General features: G+C 35.4%; 1 protein-coding gene across 2 annotated transcripts in view; it reads left to right on the top strand.

Annotated features, from left to right (window-relative positions):
• LOC106617841 (monocarboxylate transporter 14) overlaps positions 1 to 17,326 on the top strand; it is a 29,909-nt gene continuing 12,583 nt past the window's right edge. The window contains exon 1 of one of the 2 annotated variants that reach the window (XR_011395864.1): positions 1 to 1,373. The gene's annotated coding sequence lies outside the window, so the exon portion shown is untranslated. The remainder of the gene's footprint in view (positions 1,374 to 17,326) is intronic. The other variant, XM_036357225.2, reaches the window with a different exon arrangement.

The raw sequence follows: 17,326 nt of genomic DNA, 5'->3' as shown, positions 1-17,326 counted from the left end.
GTAGCCAGAGCATTGAGCCGCGCACAATTCCATTCCTTTAGTTATTTGAAAGCAGTCTGAGGAAACGGTTGCGGGCTCGTCGCTACCGGATGATAAGCAATCGTCTATTTTAAATTGATCGGCGCCAGGTGGTGATTATTAGTTAGTGTTTAGTTTTCGTTTTCTTAGCACCACGGCTTAACATACACGTCTACAGGGCACGCCACTTAACACGGGAAGCTATGTGCACATTCATTCACATATGCACATACATACATACGCATACACATATGTAAATAGTTAGTGCATCGCGCAACAGTAAAACGTGCTTTCAGTTTTTCAATATTCGATTCATTCATCCGTTCGTACTTTCATTTTAGTATTCTTTAAAAAACTATTTGAACAAAAAGAAATAAATAAAAACACTTGCGTACGTACAAAGCCAAGCATATCATATACTTTAGTACATATATTGGTGTGCATGCGTATACATAAGCATATTTTAAGAAAATAGAATTACATGGCATACATGTTTATATGTACATATGTATGTATGTGCGCTTAATGTTCGAAAAAATAAAAGCAAACGGAATGCAAAAAGTGAAATGTGTTTAGATTTAGTAAATCAAATCGAGCTGTGACTACAAGAAGCAAATGAATAGGTAAAACACAAGTAAAGACAATTCGAAAATAGCAACATAGAAAAAGGAAGAAGTAAATACAAAGTTAATAGAGGAAATTCTTAAATTTTGTGAAGTAAAAACACAAAATATCACTAGCAAAAGCTCGAAGCAGCATTTGCGCCGACTGTTTGCCAATACATCCAACTAGCACACTGAAGGCGTGCGCGTACGACTTACTACACACTCACAAATAAGCGATTGAGAGCGAGTTCAAGTTGCTTACAAACAGACACGCACACAAGTGCACGTGACAAACGAAAGAAAGGCGAACTGGTGTAGAAAGCGTCGCCCACAGTTTATCAGTTTATGTGGTAGAACGCCCTGTGTATTTTAGCTAGCTGCATAAACGCGTAAGCCTCGCTGTGCACCAAGGCAATCCGTCGGTGCCATCATTCTGAACATCATCGAAAAAAACCGTTTTTACGTTCGCGTATGCAAACAGCTGGATCTACAACAGTACGTCTGGAACGACAGCCACAGATCAACGACAAAGCTAACGTAGATAACAACTATCAACCAAAACAACAACGGTTCATACGATAAAAGCCAAGTAACAATAACAACGATTAGAGCAACAGCAGCAGCGACCATAATAATAAACAACGACGACAACAACGCAACCAGTGATAAACGACAACCCAAAGACTTGTGCATCGGCGACAGCTACTCATTTTGTCGTATTAATTTATTTATTTATTCAACACACTGCAGGTAAATGAAAATTATTCTCGCATTTAGATTTAAAATTATATATATAAGTATGCGCGCGCGAGTATGTAATTGACAGCAGTTCGCTAACTTGACTATCGATCGGGCTCTATCGCTTAGCCTGACAGTCCAATCAACCAAGAAACTGGTAGCTTTACACAGGGCATTCGAGACAACAGCGAATGTCTGATATATAGCCCAATTCTTCTACACATTCCCACATTCTTGCTAACCTCACTGTTGTGCGTACGCACCTATATATTCTAACTGATTTTGACTGCAATAGTGGAAAACTTCGAGCGCTCACTCACCATTACTGTCACACTGTCGCGTTGCAATCGACAGCAATATTTTATATTCTCATGTACACGCATGTCCATGTGACACTACTACCAGGGGACCGTAATTGCGCCCATCAGACCATTCTCCTAGTCGGCCCATTGCGATCATACACACGTAACAAGTTGTGTTGACGCTCGCTGTGGTGCTGGCTTTCGCACCGGTTGCCGGCAAGCGGATCGCGCACGCTACACGAGCAGTAGCGACTATTGCTGCTCGGCCGTATTTGCTGCTTTACTCAATACGAATCACACGAAAGTATGACCGGTAATGGTGCTGAAATACTGATACGCTGTAGTTGTTAGTGTGCAATGGCCGAGGCTGTTGGCATTGGATATGACGTAGACGACGTTGGCGATGTTAGCGCTCCCAGCAGATACTGCCTACATAAATGCACCGCACAATTGGTAATGGGCGAATGGGTGTCGTACCCAGCCTCTTGATTTCTTAGTCTATTATATGGTAAAGACTGCGTGTGGTGTACGAGTTCAGAAGCAGTTTCTCCGGTTAAAGCAAATAAGTTAAGAGCAAAACAAAAAGGCAAAAATAAACCGTCATATTAAGAAGAAAAAAACTTTTTCCGACTTAGTCTATTTCAATTGTCTGCAGATACGTATTTACTAATGAATATTGAACTCCTCTGAAGCCTTATGCACCACACAAATGAATATTATATACGCACGTGGCATTAAGTAAATGGCATATCTTTCCGACTTGAATGCATACACATGTACATATGTATATACATATATAATTCGTGTACTAGTTTGGCCTGTTTATAACATACGTATGTATTGTATGTATGGCGGTAGTTAGAGGGAATCAGGACCTGGGTTCAGTTAAAATTGCCAATTAACCCGTCATCCCTTTAATTGGTAATCAGAGACCTAGCAGAGCACCTATGCCACAAAACTTTAACTTTTTATATGAAGAATTCGATTTTGTCAGAGCAAACTTCTGTAGGGAGGATTTCGGAGGATTTGTCTGAACCGAACATTAGCTAACCAATAAACACTGTAAATCTATTACATTGTTTTTGTGATGGATTATATTATATTTGCATAAATATATAAATAGTTCAACTCTATAGAGCCCGAATATGTTGCGTATTAACATTTTTGGTAGATCACAATCAAAGTGATAATAATATTATACTAACAGCAATGGACAAATACATATACTGCATTTGTATAAATAATTACATACATACATGCATACATATGTATGTGTCTATGTTTGTATACAAGAAGTTATTTCATCGCTGCACTTACAGTTAGAGTGACAATCGCAACACTCAAGATCCGACTAACCTCTAAGAAAGCTCCGAAATGTATGCATATCACACATACACTATTTACATATGCATGTACATAAGTATGCACATGGAGCATGACCACAAAGAACAGCAAGCATGTGAGCGGTAAGAGCACCGTATGAGTCGCGCTGGTAGCACAATGCGGCATGCCGAAAGTTTATCGCATTCATTCGCACGCATACATGTCCATATGTACATATGTATGTATGTAAGAATCGAACATGTATGAATATAAGTATGAACATACACATATCTAACGTGCATATACTTGTATGTACATTTATTTACAAATAAAAGTATGACGACTGCGAAATCATTATCAGCTACACACGGCAAAAAGGGGCCGGTGCGTGCATTAGATTCATTATTTTGAGAAAACCAAAAATTATTTATTTTTCATTTATATAAACTACATTTTAACAATGGACTAGGAGCTTTTTACAAACAGGTACGTACAAATGCATGTGTGCACTGACTTCGCTGTGTGTTCATGTGTATATTATTCAATTTGGTGTCACTTTATTGCTGTCGAAATATGTGAAGAATTTGCCCTTCCCGATAATTATTTATTACAATCGAAGCGTAGTTGCATTACTATACTGTTATGACACACATGAGTTAATACTTAAACTTAAAACCAACTGCTAGTAAAAAATGCCACATTTCCTATTTGAGCATATTAGTCAATTGATTGCATAATGCAGGACGGATAAGCAATCTGTATCATAATCAGCAATCACCTGCATATGCATGAATGTGTATTAGCGGTAGTATTAGTATTAGTGTAATATACATAGATACACACATACATATTTCATTTCTTACTTTTAAATTCTTGTCGGTTTGCGTGGTTAAACACTTGCGTAACTTGTCTAGAGTATTTACGCGAACGCATGCATATGTATGTGTGGTAGATTTGTGTATATGTATGCACAGTAAAAATCTACGCGAGCCGTCTGATTATCAGATCAGGTGGTTTTTGGGAAAAACTTGGAGAAGAAAAAGCTCAAACTCGATTTGTACAAAAACACTTAGTCATTAGTCTCAGAAGCATTTAAGTGCTTGGCAACGTGATTTTTTCGTTCATAAAAAGATCCATTTTAAATTTCACCCATTAGTGTAATTTTTGTAATTAATCCATCTCTATTTTATAATAAAATACTTTTATTGTGTGTTATTGAATGATTTCTTCTTCTCAATAAATTTTTCAAATTTTGTGCAAGACCTTGAAAAGAAAAGTTCGGAAAGACACTTTTAAAAAATCTAAATAATCAAAAGGAAATCGAAAATTTTTACACAACTCAAGATCTAAGTATAATGTGGTCATTTCATAGAATGTACTAACATAACCAAAATGTGTTTTAGCGCCCTTTTGTCTGCCATGATCACTTCAATTTCTTATGTCGATACTGTTTATTTTGGCGGGAAAAAATTTTACTTTTCCTACTAAGGTGGTTTATTTTATTATTTATACTAAAATAAAAGTCATTGTCCACCTGTCATTCTCATTTGCTCTCGATTAATACAAGTTAACGGCTTGCGTCTTTTGTCGCCAACAGCAATGTTGTCTGCAAAACACCCAAATTTTTCAAATTACCTGTGTCTTGTAGTTGTACACTTGTAACGTTCACAACTTGTCAGGAATGGTGGTGACTGCCCCTATGAAAGAGTTCAACTAGGTCTTGACGAAATCTTTCGTTTTATTCTCAGCACATTTTAGTTCGTGAGCGCAGGCAAGTGAAGGATAATTTAAGTAAATCTAATTGCTGCATACACAGAGTAAAATTTCACCTCATAGGAAATTTATATTATTGACTCATGAGTGTATATTACATTTCCCTAATTGTTATCCCTCCTATTATTATTAGCATTATATTGTAGCATTATAATAATCAATATACATTAATATATTTATTTACTCTCGAGTAGTACGCATACCATATATGTAATTTCGTAGTTGAGGTTTCAGGGGTGCACGAATGGATGCTTTCTTTCTCTAGTATTTTTTTTCAAAAATTCAAAGATATTTAATAAAAAGAAAGTTGGCCAAAGTGCTTTTGTTTAAGTGAGATATTGTCGGTCACGAGTGGAGTGGCATTTATCATTCTAAGTGTACAAGGGATATTTCAAAGGAGATAAAATGCATAAATATACTTTTATACAGTACATTTATGTTAATATGTACATATATGTGAGTAGTTAATTCGTGCATTGATCTGTTTTCGGTTTGTTACACCTTAAGGCTGTCTATTCTTGCTTATGTTCTGTTTTTGTTTTTAATGTTTTGAATATTAGTAAACAGTTCCAATTAAAAAATATAACATGTGCTCATAAATATATACAAACTTTAGTGTGCATACACACATCGCTGCAGTTTAAATACTGATAAAGCCGCTTACCCAGATAACCTATAGCACCTTTTTATAAAATTTTGAAATAAAAACAGATATATGTATAGCTTTTTTGTATTTCGTATTAAACACGACAAGTCGAGATTCGTTTCATAATAAATGGATAAATAGGCAAATATGGAAACGGATATATAACGATGAACAACAAAATCAATTTCTATCTTCATAAACTCGTATGACCACTTTTAAAGAAGAATAATGAATATTAAATGTAACAAAAATTCGTTTACTACGCATACAGTGTACAGCGTGTTATCAAAAAAGTATATTTTAAGAATTATCCAAAAGTTACCTACCTGCGCCTTACTACACCACACCATACATACGAGTATACGTACGACGTCAACGCCGTCGTTTGGATATCGTCATTCCATTTGGGCAAATTCAAGCAGAAATCACAAGCGTAAATTAATCGTAATTGAAAAATGAATATTTGGCAAATACATAAGTGGGGCTTCATTTTGTCTAAAAGCAAATGTTTCAAAATTACAATATTATACTTGTTCGAAATATAATTATAAAAGGTAGAAACCTAAAAGTGTACTAGAGATCTGTCTTTATTTATCATGGGTGGCCTGTTACTAACTGTTATTTGAATGTTGCTAATAAATTATAACCTTATTCAAGAGTAATAATTTGTATAATCTTTACAGCTGCAAGTCGCCTGATTATGCTAACAATTCGTTGACTACAAATATTCAAAGGCCATTATACAAAAACAACTTTCTAATGGTTGATACTTGATATTCCCTTGTAAAAATTAAATGTGAATAAAATGTTGATAGGCTTTTAGATCATTCAATATGTTTAGTTGTCAAGGATTTTTTGTTAATAATATCTTTATGGCTTTATACTATTTTAATATAAGAATTTTAAGAGACTTGTGTACACAACAATAAGCATAATTACTTACGTACATAAAAAGACAAAAGTAACTTCGGTTTCGTGTTATTAAGGCCTGAACGTTGAGAAGACTAAATACTTCGCATACTCTAATAGTACATAATATAGTAAGTCGTTCTTGGCCGCCTCTATAAGTCTTCGCCAGTCGTCCCTGCAATGCGCACGACGCCGCCAGTTAAAGATTCCGCCAAGTCTGCATCTACTTGATTCTTCCATCTGAGTTTGGGTCATCTTTGTCTTCGTCAGCCACTAGGGGCACCGAAGCTAGAGGGGTTTCTAGTGTTCGGGCAACATGGCTAAGCCAGTGGAGCCGCTCAATTTTTATGGCCTGCAGTGTGTTGTGAGAACTAAATATCCATATTTCCATATGCCCACACAACACATGAAGACGCACCCTGTTAAATAAATACAACACTGCGAGTATACAAGTTCTCATATACAACAGCCACTTCTGGCAACACACGCCATCCTAAAGCAACATGTTGCGACACAACAGTTAAATCACGCTACGTAAACAACACAACAAGTATTGGGCTGCAACGGAAAAACCACGCCACTTTTAGCAACACACGCCATCCTAAAACAACATGTTGCGAACGGGCGAGCAAGCAACACACGGCTTGGCGGAAAGCAAGCAGACCGATCATCGGGGAGTCTGCACAGGACTGTAACAGCGATCAAACGTTTGACACTACACTTAGCAGTGAGTCGATCCTCTGGCTAGTTGTAGTGTCCTGAGTTGTGAACGCCGTACGTTAAGGGGGAGCTCGGTAGTGAGTCGATCCTCTGACCGACTCAACCCTTAACCTTCGGTCGCCAACACAGTCTCCTGTGATCCGGTAGTATTTTTCCACGGCTAGACACGAACTGCGGTATAATCGGGATCTAAGCCTACACGAGCGCCGGCAGAAACATCTGGGCGTCGTCGTCGTAGCACCCACGAGCGTCAACGTAAGCAGCAGCACATCGTCACCTAAGCCTGCACGAGCGCCGGCAGAAACATCTGGGCGTCGTCGTCGTAGCATCCACGAGCGTCAACTCACGCAGCGGTGGAGTCGCCGTCGAGGCCATCCTCGCAGCAGGACACGGAACGTAAGTAATCCTAAGACGCTTAGCACACCCAGAGCGGGACAGAGTAGTATACGCTATCGTATAAGAACTATTCAACGGGAGTATAAGAACTATACGGCGGTAAGGAGTGAATGTCTCGCACTGAGTCGATCCTCTGGCAGGCATTTCACTCCTTAGCGTGCGAAGGCTGGAAGTCACGCGTGAAGTGGGTAGTGAGTCGATCCTCTGACCTGCTCCACGCTTGGCATCGCGGCTGCTGCCACTGCCCTCCGTAATTCCGCGTGATAGTGACGCGCTAACGGGTCACGAACGCTACTACCGCTATCATCGGATGACGCTCCTACAACGCGGATTTATATATTGTGTAATTGGAAGTGGAATAAACGCTATCATCGGGTGACGCTCCTACAACGCGGATTTTTATATTGTGTAATTGGAAGATAAATAAAGTACGATTTGTAAAAGAGCGAACCCTGTACACGGCGAGTATACCTCAGCAAACCATAAGAAGCAGCGGCAGCAAAAAGCTTCGTTACAGTGTCCACATCACCGAAGAGCTCATACAGCTTACCATTCCATCGAATCCGGGGAGGAGTCCCTTCGCGTAGGGAATCAAAAATCCTTCTGAGAACTTTTCTCTTGAACGTTCCTAAATACTGCTCATCGCTGTTCGTCATCGTCCATGTCTCAGCACCATACAGCAGAATGGGTATTATGAGAGATTTATAGAGCGTTAGTTTGCCTACGACGCTGTAAGTACTGTCTTTCCCTACCTCGAAGATATAACTGTCAACAGTGATCTCCCAATCGTTGAGATCCTTTGTTTGATGACAGGAGGTACTTCGTCTTGTCCTCGCACACCATTTTCTTCGCTTCTTTTTCTAAGCTTGAGAGTGCTGCACACACGACCCAGTTGTTGTTGCCGACTCTGTCGATGAAAAAGATAGTGCTAGTACGGTTAAGGTCTGCAGTGCAGATTATCTTCTCAAGTATTATTTATTGGAAATATTCCTTGACCTCTATTTAAAATATAATATATAAATTTTAGTTTGTTATTATTAATTTATGGCCTTTTCATGGATATGTAAAACAAATAGAACAACACGCAACAAAAAAGGGCAATTTTTTTATCCACGGTTTCAATAAAATATAAACATGTATAAGTTCATCAAATGAACTTGAATCATTGGTAAATATGTTTGAATTTTTGTAAAAGTATGGTTGAGACGTGATAAAAGCAAGTTAAGAAAATACCTTAACACCCTGAACGATTTCTTCTAAATGTTTATTATCTTATAAGGACGTTAAATTCATGCAAGATCAGAAAAAATATACATTTTGAAACTACATAAGTTTACACAAATTTTTTCCCTTGTTTGGTTGGCAAACTTATGGTCAAATGTAATTTTACTTCTATTTGTTTTCTCCATTCATGAACAAGTGTATGTACAATATTATAGAGGTATATAAGCCATGTAAGTTCGTATATTTTTATAAATATGCGTATTTATACACATGTATGCATGTCTGTACATGTATTATGAATTCCTATTACAGGGGCCTCTTTCTTATCAGAAATCAGAAAGTAGTGTTTCGGTGCAAAATTATAAGGCTGCACTCAAAGTTCATTTACATTTCATTGTTGGGTCATTAGACTTTTATAATCTGTATGATTGCGACGATCGTCTACATATGGTACATATTGTTATAAATAAATCTATGTGTACACATTTTAATCAATTATTTCTAAGTAATTTATATATATCATGCAATACGTATGCATATTTACTTCTATGTGTGTAAAAAGTGACAGTTAAGTGTGCTAATTTGCATTCTATTCCAACGTTATCTCATAATTACGCATTGGAATAATATTTAAACATTTTAACTCATTTTATTTTGAGGCTTTATCATTTTGTAGTTTACTTAAAACTAGATTGTAACCGGAAAACAACAACGTATACTATATGTACATGTGAATGTATTCTTAGGATGTAACTTCCCTTTTCCTCTACCGCCGTCGACTCGCAAAGTCACGGGCTCAAAACTTCCTGCAAACATACATACTATACCCAAATTACGAGTCAGAATATGCCAAAATATTACCAATCCTTATAAAATTTGTACTTTATAAAATATAAAATAACAATACTTTAACAAAACAATTCACTTTCCTATATGAGCATAACGGAATATTTATTTTTATAAAAGCTTTAATAATACTAAGGGCCCTTTTCTTAATATATGGTTAAGTTAAAAAAATCAGCTGCAGAGACGCATATGCATATTTCACATTTGCAACATTTAAATTTCGGAATATAATGTATGGTAAATACTTCTTTGAAAGGAATTTTAAAATGAAAAGGAATGTCGAAGTGCGTAGCAGCGAGCTGTTACGAACAAGAACACAAAGCGTGCCACCCGAACACGAGTGGCATGGTCCCTTCGTCTTTCCTCGTCGTCCCCTCGCCCACAATAAACCGGTTTGGGTTACAAAAGAGTCTGTGTGTAAAAGCCCACTAACTATCACTATCTAGCAAATTTTCTGCTGGAAAAGAGTTTCTTAACCCAAAAAACTAGCAGAAGAAGTTTAAGTGTTGATATGATGTAATTATTAAATATATATATTATATTATATATTTCACTTTCCGTTTCTTTACTTTTTCATTATTTCACTCTTTGTGAGATTAACTTCTCAATTCGGTCAGAGTTGTTTTTCCTGATAGCTAGCAGCTACTAGCAGTTAAGAAATAAACTAACAGTTTTGCGTGTTCACTATGCAAACACATTCACAGCAATCATAACTATTATAACTTAGTGAAAACAGTTCTGTTAGTTAAAGCTATCATCCAGTTAAGCTACCCGCGGTTAAGCATAATATAATATTAACCGGGCTTCGTAAGGGCTTCGTAGAAATCATAATTTCACCTACTTATGTTATTACTGAAATTGTTACGTATAAATTACTTGTCTAGCATGAATTTCTTACGGGTATATAAGGGTCGTTTAAAGAAACACTGGCGTTATAAATTGCCGCGTAAATATATATTTTAATCGCATGTAGAAATATATTTATTTTGTAATTATATAATTTCTTCGTATTATCTGCTATTAAATGTTCCACCCAACCATAAATAAATAGTGAATAAGTATGATATGATTATTAAGGTGTTTACAGGCTTACGACTCATATTTATTTTTTAGTGCAAATATTCTCTTATGTATTTTTACATTCAATGGCCGCCTTGCGTTCACACATTTGCACAATTTTGAGTCTCAGTTGACAATCTTAAAATAACAATTAAGTAAATTCGGAGTAAATTATATCGTAAAACACTACCTCTCAGTTTCTTGTTTGTCAGCTTAAGTGGTTGAGTCCAAAGACACAAGTTTTATCTGCAGACGTTTTTACATGTATAAAAGTCACTACGTAGATATATGTACACAATATTAAATTAAAGTCAAATATCCTCTCTTATTATATATATGAAGGCACAAATACACATTTGTATACAATTATTAAATCAGATCTTCTTTAATCGTATATTACTGCGAAGTACACTTGCTAACGGATGTGATCTTTGTTTAAGCCAAATGTATAAATCCTTTCATAAATAAGATTATCTTTATTTATAAATATTATATTATTTACATAATTGACTGCATTCCAAATTGTTGAAATAGTTGGAAACTCTCTCAAACTTTACAAAGAGTAAATGCAAATGAAATGTTTCCAACACTATTTGTGTTTAATAAGAGTGTATGAACCCACACAAATACAATGCATAAATAGACACTTCCAAAAATGATACAAAAATAAAATTTTCAACGAGTAACATAAATAACTGTATTACGCTTGAAAATATATAATATGATGCAGAAGTCATCATTAAACAAGTAAGGAAGGGCTAAGGTCGAATTTAACCGAACATTTTATACTCTCACAAAGTCAAATGGTATACTCGTTTGAGATTTCTTTGTGGATTGCCTGATATTCTCGGTAGAAGATCAACTATAGGCACTGAGGTCCACATATTTAGTACTTAGGGGCTTGAACAGTTATGATTCGATTTAGACAATTTTTGGTCACAAGGTGACATACTTTACACGTATTATTCACGCAAAGTTTTACCCCGATATAATCATTGTTGCTTGATATGCATAGTGGAAAGTGAAAGAATCAGATGGAATTGAAAATGGTGTTTTATGGGAAATAGGCGTGGTTGTAGTCCGATTTCGCCCATTTTCGCACTATAACATAGAAATATGAAAATAACGTTATGTACCGAATTTTGTTGAAATTGGTTAAGCAGATCTCAAGATATGGGTTTTCACCTAAAAGTGGGCTGTGCCACGCCCACTGTCTAATTTTGAACGCGGTTGCTATAAAGTCATCTCATACCATTCCAGAGATAAAATTTAATGTCTCTGGCATGTTTAGTGCTTGATTTATCGCTCTTTTAGTAGTTTTTAACCGTCAATAAAAGTGCTAAAAACATTTGCTTACAGTGAATTTTGTTATTATAGCATAAGCGGTTTAGGAGATATGCACATTAAACCTATTAATGGCGGGACCACGCCCACTTAAAAAAAAATTTAACTGCAGATGCCCCTCCCTAATGTGATCCTGTGTACCAAATAAATGATCAGGATGAAGCGACGAGTTGATATCCGGGTGACTGTTTGTCCGTCTGTGCAAGCTGTAACTTGAGATATCTTTATGAAACTTGGTACATATGTTTCTTGGTACCGTAAGACGGTTGGTATTGCAGATGGGCGTAATCGGACCACTGCCACGTCCATAAAACGCCATTAAACAAATAAATTGCCATAACCAAGCTCCACAATAAGATACAAGACTGTTAATTGGTATACAGGATCACATTAGGGAGGGTCATCTGCAGTCTAAAATCTTTTAAAAAGTAGGCGAGGTCCCGCCCCCTAATAGTATATTTATATAATATAATAATATATAATATTTGTATCGGGGTAAAACTTTGCGTTTAAAGTATGCCACCTTGTGACCAAAAATTGTCTTAATTGAACAAAACTGTTCACGCCGTATGTACTGAATATGTGGACCACAATGCCTATAGTTGACTTTTTCGAAAATATCGGTCAATGTGTAAGATGAATAATTTAAATTCATATAATAAAATAAATAAATAAAACTCTCGATAGTAGTGTGTTTTTGTATCAAAAATGGGTTGAATCGGATCAATACTTCCTTTAATATTAAAATTTGCCAACACCTGCAGTAATTTCCCGGTCTTTGATCCTTGCAAGTTGCGAAAGTATAAAATGTTCGGTTACACCCGAACTTAGACCTTGCTTAGTTGTTAACTGAGAGACTAGTTCGCATATATACAGACAGACAGACGGACATGACTAAATCAACTCCGCTCGTCATGATGATTATTTATATGTACATATATTCATTTTATAGGGTCTCTGACTTTTCCTTTCGGGTGTTACAAATTTCGTGGCAAAGTTATTATTCCCAGTTCAGGGTACAATTACTCCAATGGACCACACACCACTGCTTTATTAACTTCAAGTCATTCTCGTATCATAACTCCCCAAAGGATCTACGAAAGTTTATTTTTAAAACTGCTTTTTGTTGAAAACATGTGGGACAGTAAAAAATCAAAACTGCAAAGTTTTAAGTTTAATTTTGACAACTATTACTTTTGTTGAATCATATAGCACATATTTTGACTTATTTATATACATATGTATAATGACTTTGTTAAACGAAAATATGGTTTTCAATTATTTAAATATTTAAATTTATCGCATTTGATAATTATACTTAAAAACAAATTACTACAGATTCACAATCAGTCGTTTACACTTCGTGCAATGAATACGATCATTAAAGCACGTACTAATTCTGTATAATTACAGAGGACTCTAATACCGTACGGATGAAACATAATAATTGCCCAATAATGTTTGCGAGGAAATTGTATACAAAAACAGCTACTCGTATTTATTTATATATAAATAAAGAGATCGAACTAAGTGTATTTATTAAACAAATAATTAAAATAATTAAGTTATGCTACACAAATTTTTTCGTTTTTAAGCAATCCGTATGGTAAATGGTGTTGTTTTTGTTTCTTGCTTTGGAGATTACTTATAAGAAAGCTGTACTGAAAAGGTACTAAGTACGTACATACAAACATATGTATGTAAATATATTCTACATACATAAACTCTAGTATTATTCTTACTCAAAAACATGCTTTCTTAGTTGTAAGAAAGATAAAATCAATTTGGGACATACAGAACTCTCAACTAACATTAAATCATTTCAAACTTATACAATACGCGTTTTGAGTAAATTTTGAAACCGACAATGTCAATTGTTTTATTGATGTTTTATATTTTGAATAAATATCGCGTTTGAAAAGATAATTTTTAAAATTTTATAAATTCGACTACACAATAAATTTTTTAAATCATGTTCAAGACTTTCTTAGTGGGTAATTTTTTCTTTTTGAGAATAAGCATACTCCGTTCCATCAGTGCTCATGAACTAAATCGAATGCATCCATACGATTACAGTGACACATTTTCACCAAACACACACACATTCATACACTCGTATGCACAAGAAAACCAATCGGTGTACGGTGAGATATAAATAAACTAGAATCGGTAGTGACAACTGAAGGTTTGAATATATTGGGTTCAAGATTATCAGAAAAGTCTTCCCAATTGCTTTTGCTTTTTTTCATTACTTTCAATTTTACTTTATTAAAATATTAATTTTTTTATATAATTTGTTCCACATATAAAAATTAAATTCAACTTATAACACGTTTTCTAAAATTAGAGACACATTTTCCCCCAAATTATTTTGTTTTTGGAAGGTTTAGCGCAGTGTTCTATACACACAAGCGATCTTTCGGTTAAGCGAGCGAAAAGTAGCGACGAAGCTACAAATAATTGAAAACAAGTAAGGAAGGGCTAAGTTTGGATGTAACCGAACATTTTATACTCTCGCAAAGTCAAATCTTATACTCATTTGTGGATTGACCGATATTTTCGGTAGAAGGTCAACTATAGGCACTGTGGTCCACATATTCCGTACCTAGGGGCTTGAACAGTTTTGGTTCGATTTAGACAATTTTTGGTCACAAGGTGGTATTCACGCAAAGTTTTACCCCGATATAATCATTGTTGCTTGATATGCATAGGGGAAAGTGAAAAAATCAGATGGAATTGAAAATGGTGTTATATGGGAAATAGGCGTGGTTGTAGTCCGATTTCGCCCATTTTCGCACTATAACATAAAAATATTAAAATAACTTTATGTACCGAATTTGGTTGAAATCGGTTAAGCAGATCCCAAGATATAGGTTTTCACCTAAAAGTGGGCTGTGCCACGCCCACTGTCTAATTTTGAACGCGGTCCCTATAAAGTCATCTCATACCATCCCAGAGATAAAATTTAATGTCTCTGGCGTGTTTAGTGCTTGATTTATCGCGCTTTTAGTAGTTTTTAACAGTACCGTTATATGGGGAGTGGGCGGAGTTGCCACCCGATTTCAACTATTTTCACCACTGGTAGAGGTTCTAAAAAAATTTGCTTCCAGTGAATTTTGTTATTATAGCTTTAGCGGTTTAGGAGATATCAAATCGGGCGGGACCACGCGCACTTTAAAAAAAATTTAACTGCAGATGCCCCTCCCTAATGTGATCCTGTGTACCAAATAACAGTCTTGTATCATATTGCGGAGCTTAGTTGTGACAATTTATTTGTTATTGATTAATGGCGTTTTGTGGGCGTGGCAGTGGTCCGATTACGCCCATCTGCAATACCAACCGTCTTACAGTACCATGAAACATGTCTACCAAGTTTCATAAATATATCTAAATTTTTACTCAAGTTAGAGCTTGCACGGACAGACGGACAGACAGTCACCCGGATTCCAACTCGTCTCTTCATCCTGATAATTTATATAATATATATATAACCCTATAACTAACTCGATTAGTTTTAGGTGATACAAACAACCTTTAGGTGAACAAAACTATTATACTCTGTAGGAACAGGTTGCGAGAGTATAATAATAACCCCAAATAAGTTTTATCATGCGAAATCCCAATAGCATTTAGCCAATTGAAGGAACCGCAAACTATGCAATTCCTGATTACGTAAAACGTTTGATAAACAAAAACACTCCTTCAAAATAACGTGTTAAAGATAACAAACTATGGTTCAAAAATAAGATAATAGGTCTTATCTCACACAAAAAGCATGATTTAATACCTTATGTCGTTAGAATCTGCGTTGTAAATTCAAGTAGTAGCTACAAATATTACTGTTGTCAAGCAAACAAAATTTTCCAAATACTTCAGATTTCTTAATTAAATAAAGAGGATTTTATGTAGAATCAGAAGATATATGGTATGTACGTAAGATATCAGTACATATGAAATTTTGTAAAAATTCGCTGAGTGATGCATTGAGAATATGTACAGTTTCCGTTTTGTATAACCCTTTATACAAACTGTGTAGAGCAGTTAAAACCTAAGAGTAGTGCAATCAAATGACTTGCTTGAGTTGGAAGCGTATGTTGCTCATTTAAACTTTCATAAGTTTTGCTGAAAAAGATGCTGTTGAAATTTGAAATAAAACCGTCAATTACTGTTACACAGAAAATGTTAAATTATAGTAACAATTTTTCGTCCAAAAATTAATTTGGAATTTTTTGGTAAATTTTTAATAACAACAAGTAAAGAAGTTCTCATCGAACATTTTATACTCTCGTAACTTGCAAGGACTAAAGCCCGGGAAATTACTTGAGTTGTTGGCAAAATTTTATTCTAAATGAAGTATTGATCCCGTATCAACCCATTTTTGACACAAAAACATACTATTATCGAGAGTTTCATTTATTTTATTATATGAATTTAAATTAGATATCTTACACATTGACCGATATTTTCGGTAAAAAGTCAACTATAGGCACAAATATTCAGTACCTAGGGGCTTGAGCAGTTTTAGTTCAATTTAGACAATTTTTGGCATTAAACGCATTATTTACACAAAGGTTTACACCGATACAATGTTGCTTGATTTGCATTGTGAAAAGTGAAAAATCAGATGAAATTTAAAATGGTGTTATATGGGAAATAGGCGTGGTTGTAATCCGATTTCGCCCACTCTTGCAACATGTTCCTACAGAGTATAATAGTTTTGTTCACCTAATGGTTGTTTGTATCACCCAAATTAATCGAGTTAGTTATAGGGTTATTTATTTATAAACGATCAGGATGAAGAGACGAGTTGAAATCCGGGTGACTGTCTGTCTGTCCGTCCGTCCGTTTGTGCAAGCTATAACTTGAGCAAATTATTCGAAAACAAATAAATTTCCATAACTAAGCTTCACATTAAGATATAAGGATGTAATTTGGCATCTGCAGTTTAACAGCGTGGGCCCACTCTCTAATAAATTTAATGTACATATCTACTAAACCGCTAAAGCTATAACAACCAACTTTACTCACGACAAATCATTTTAGCACCCCTACCGACAGCGGAAAAATTGGTGAAATCGGATGATAACCCCGCCTTATGCCCATATAACCGTTTTGATAAAAAATACTAAAAGTGCGATAAATCTATAAATAAATGCGTCAGAGGAAGACAATATTACACCCAAGATGATAGGAGAATGCTTTATAGGCTCCGCTGTCAAAATTGGATGATGGGCATGGCACCACCGACTTGTTCGATCGCTTTCTACTACAGAAACAAAAATTTCAACAGCTAAGATATATAGTTATAATATAATAAATTGTTACATTTTCATTCATTAAGAGAAAACAATAAAGTCTTTTTAATTTTGAAAAGTGAGTCAGATAAGTCAAATGTGCTGGAATGAGAATTAAAATCATGACAT

This window comes from Bactrocera oleae, chromosome 4, assembly GCF_042242935.1.
Source record: "Bactrocera oleae isolate idBacOlea1 chromosome 4, idBacOlea1, whole genome shotgun sequence".
Lineage (NCBI taxonomy): Eukaryota > Metazoa > Arthropoda > Insecta > Diptera > Tephritidae > Bactrocera > Bactrocera oleae.
Note: the sequence above shows the minus strand (reverse complement) of the source record. Positions and strands in the feature narration are given on the sequence as shown.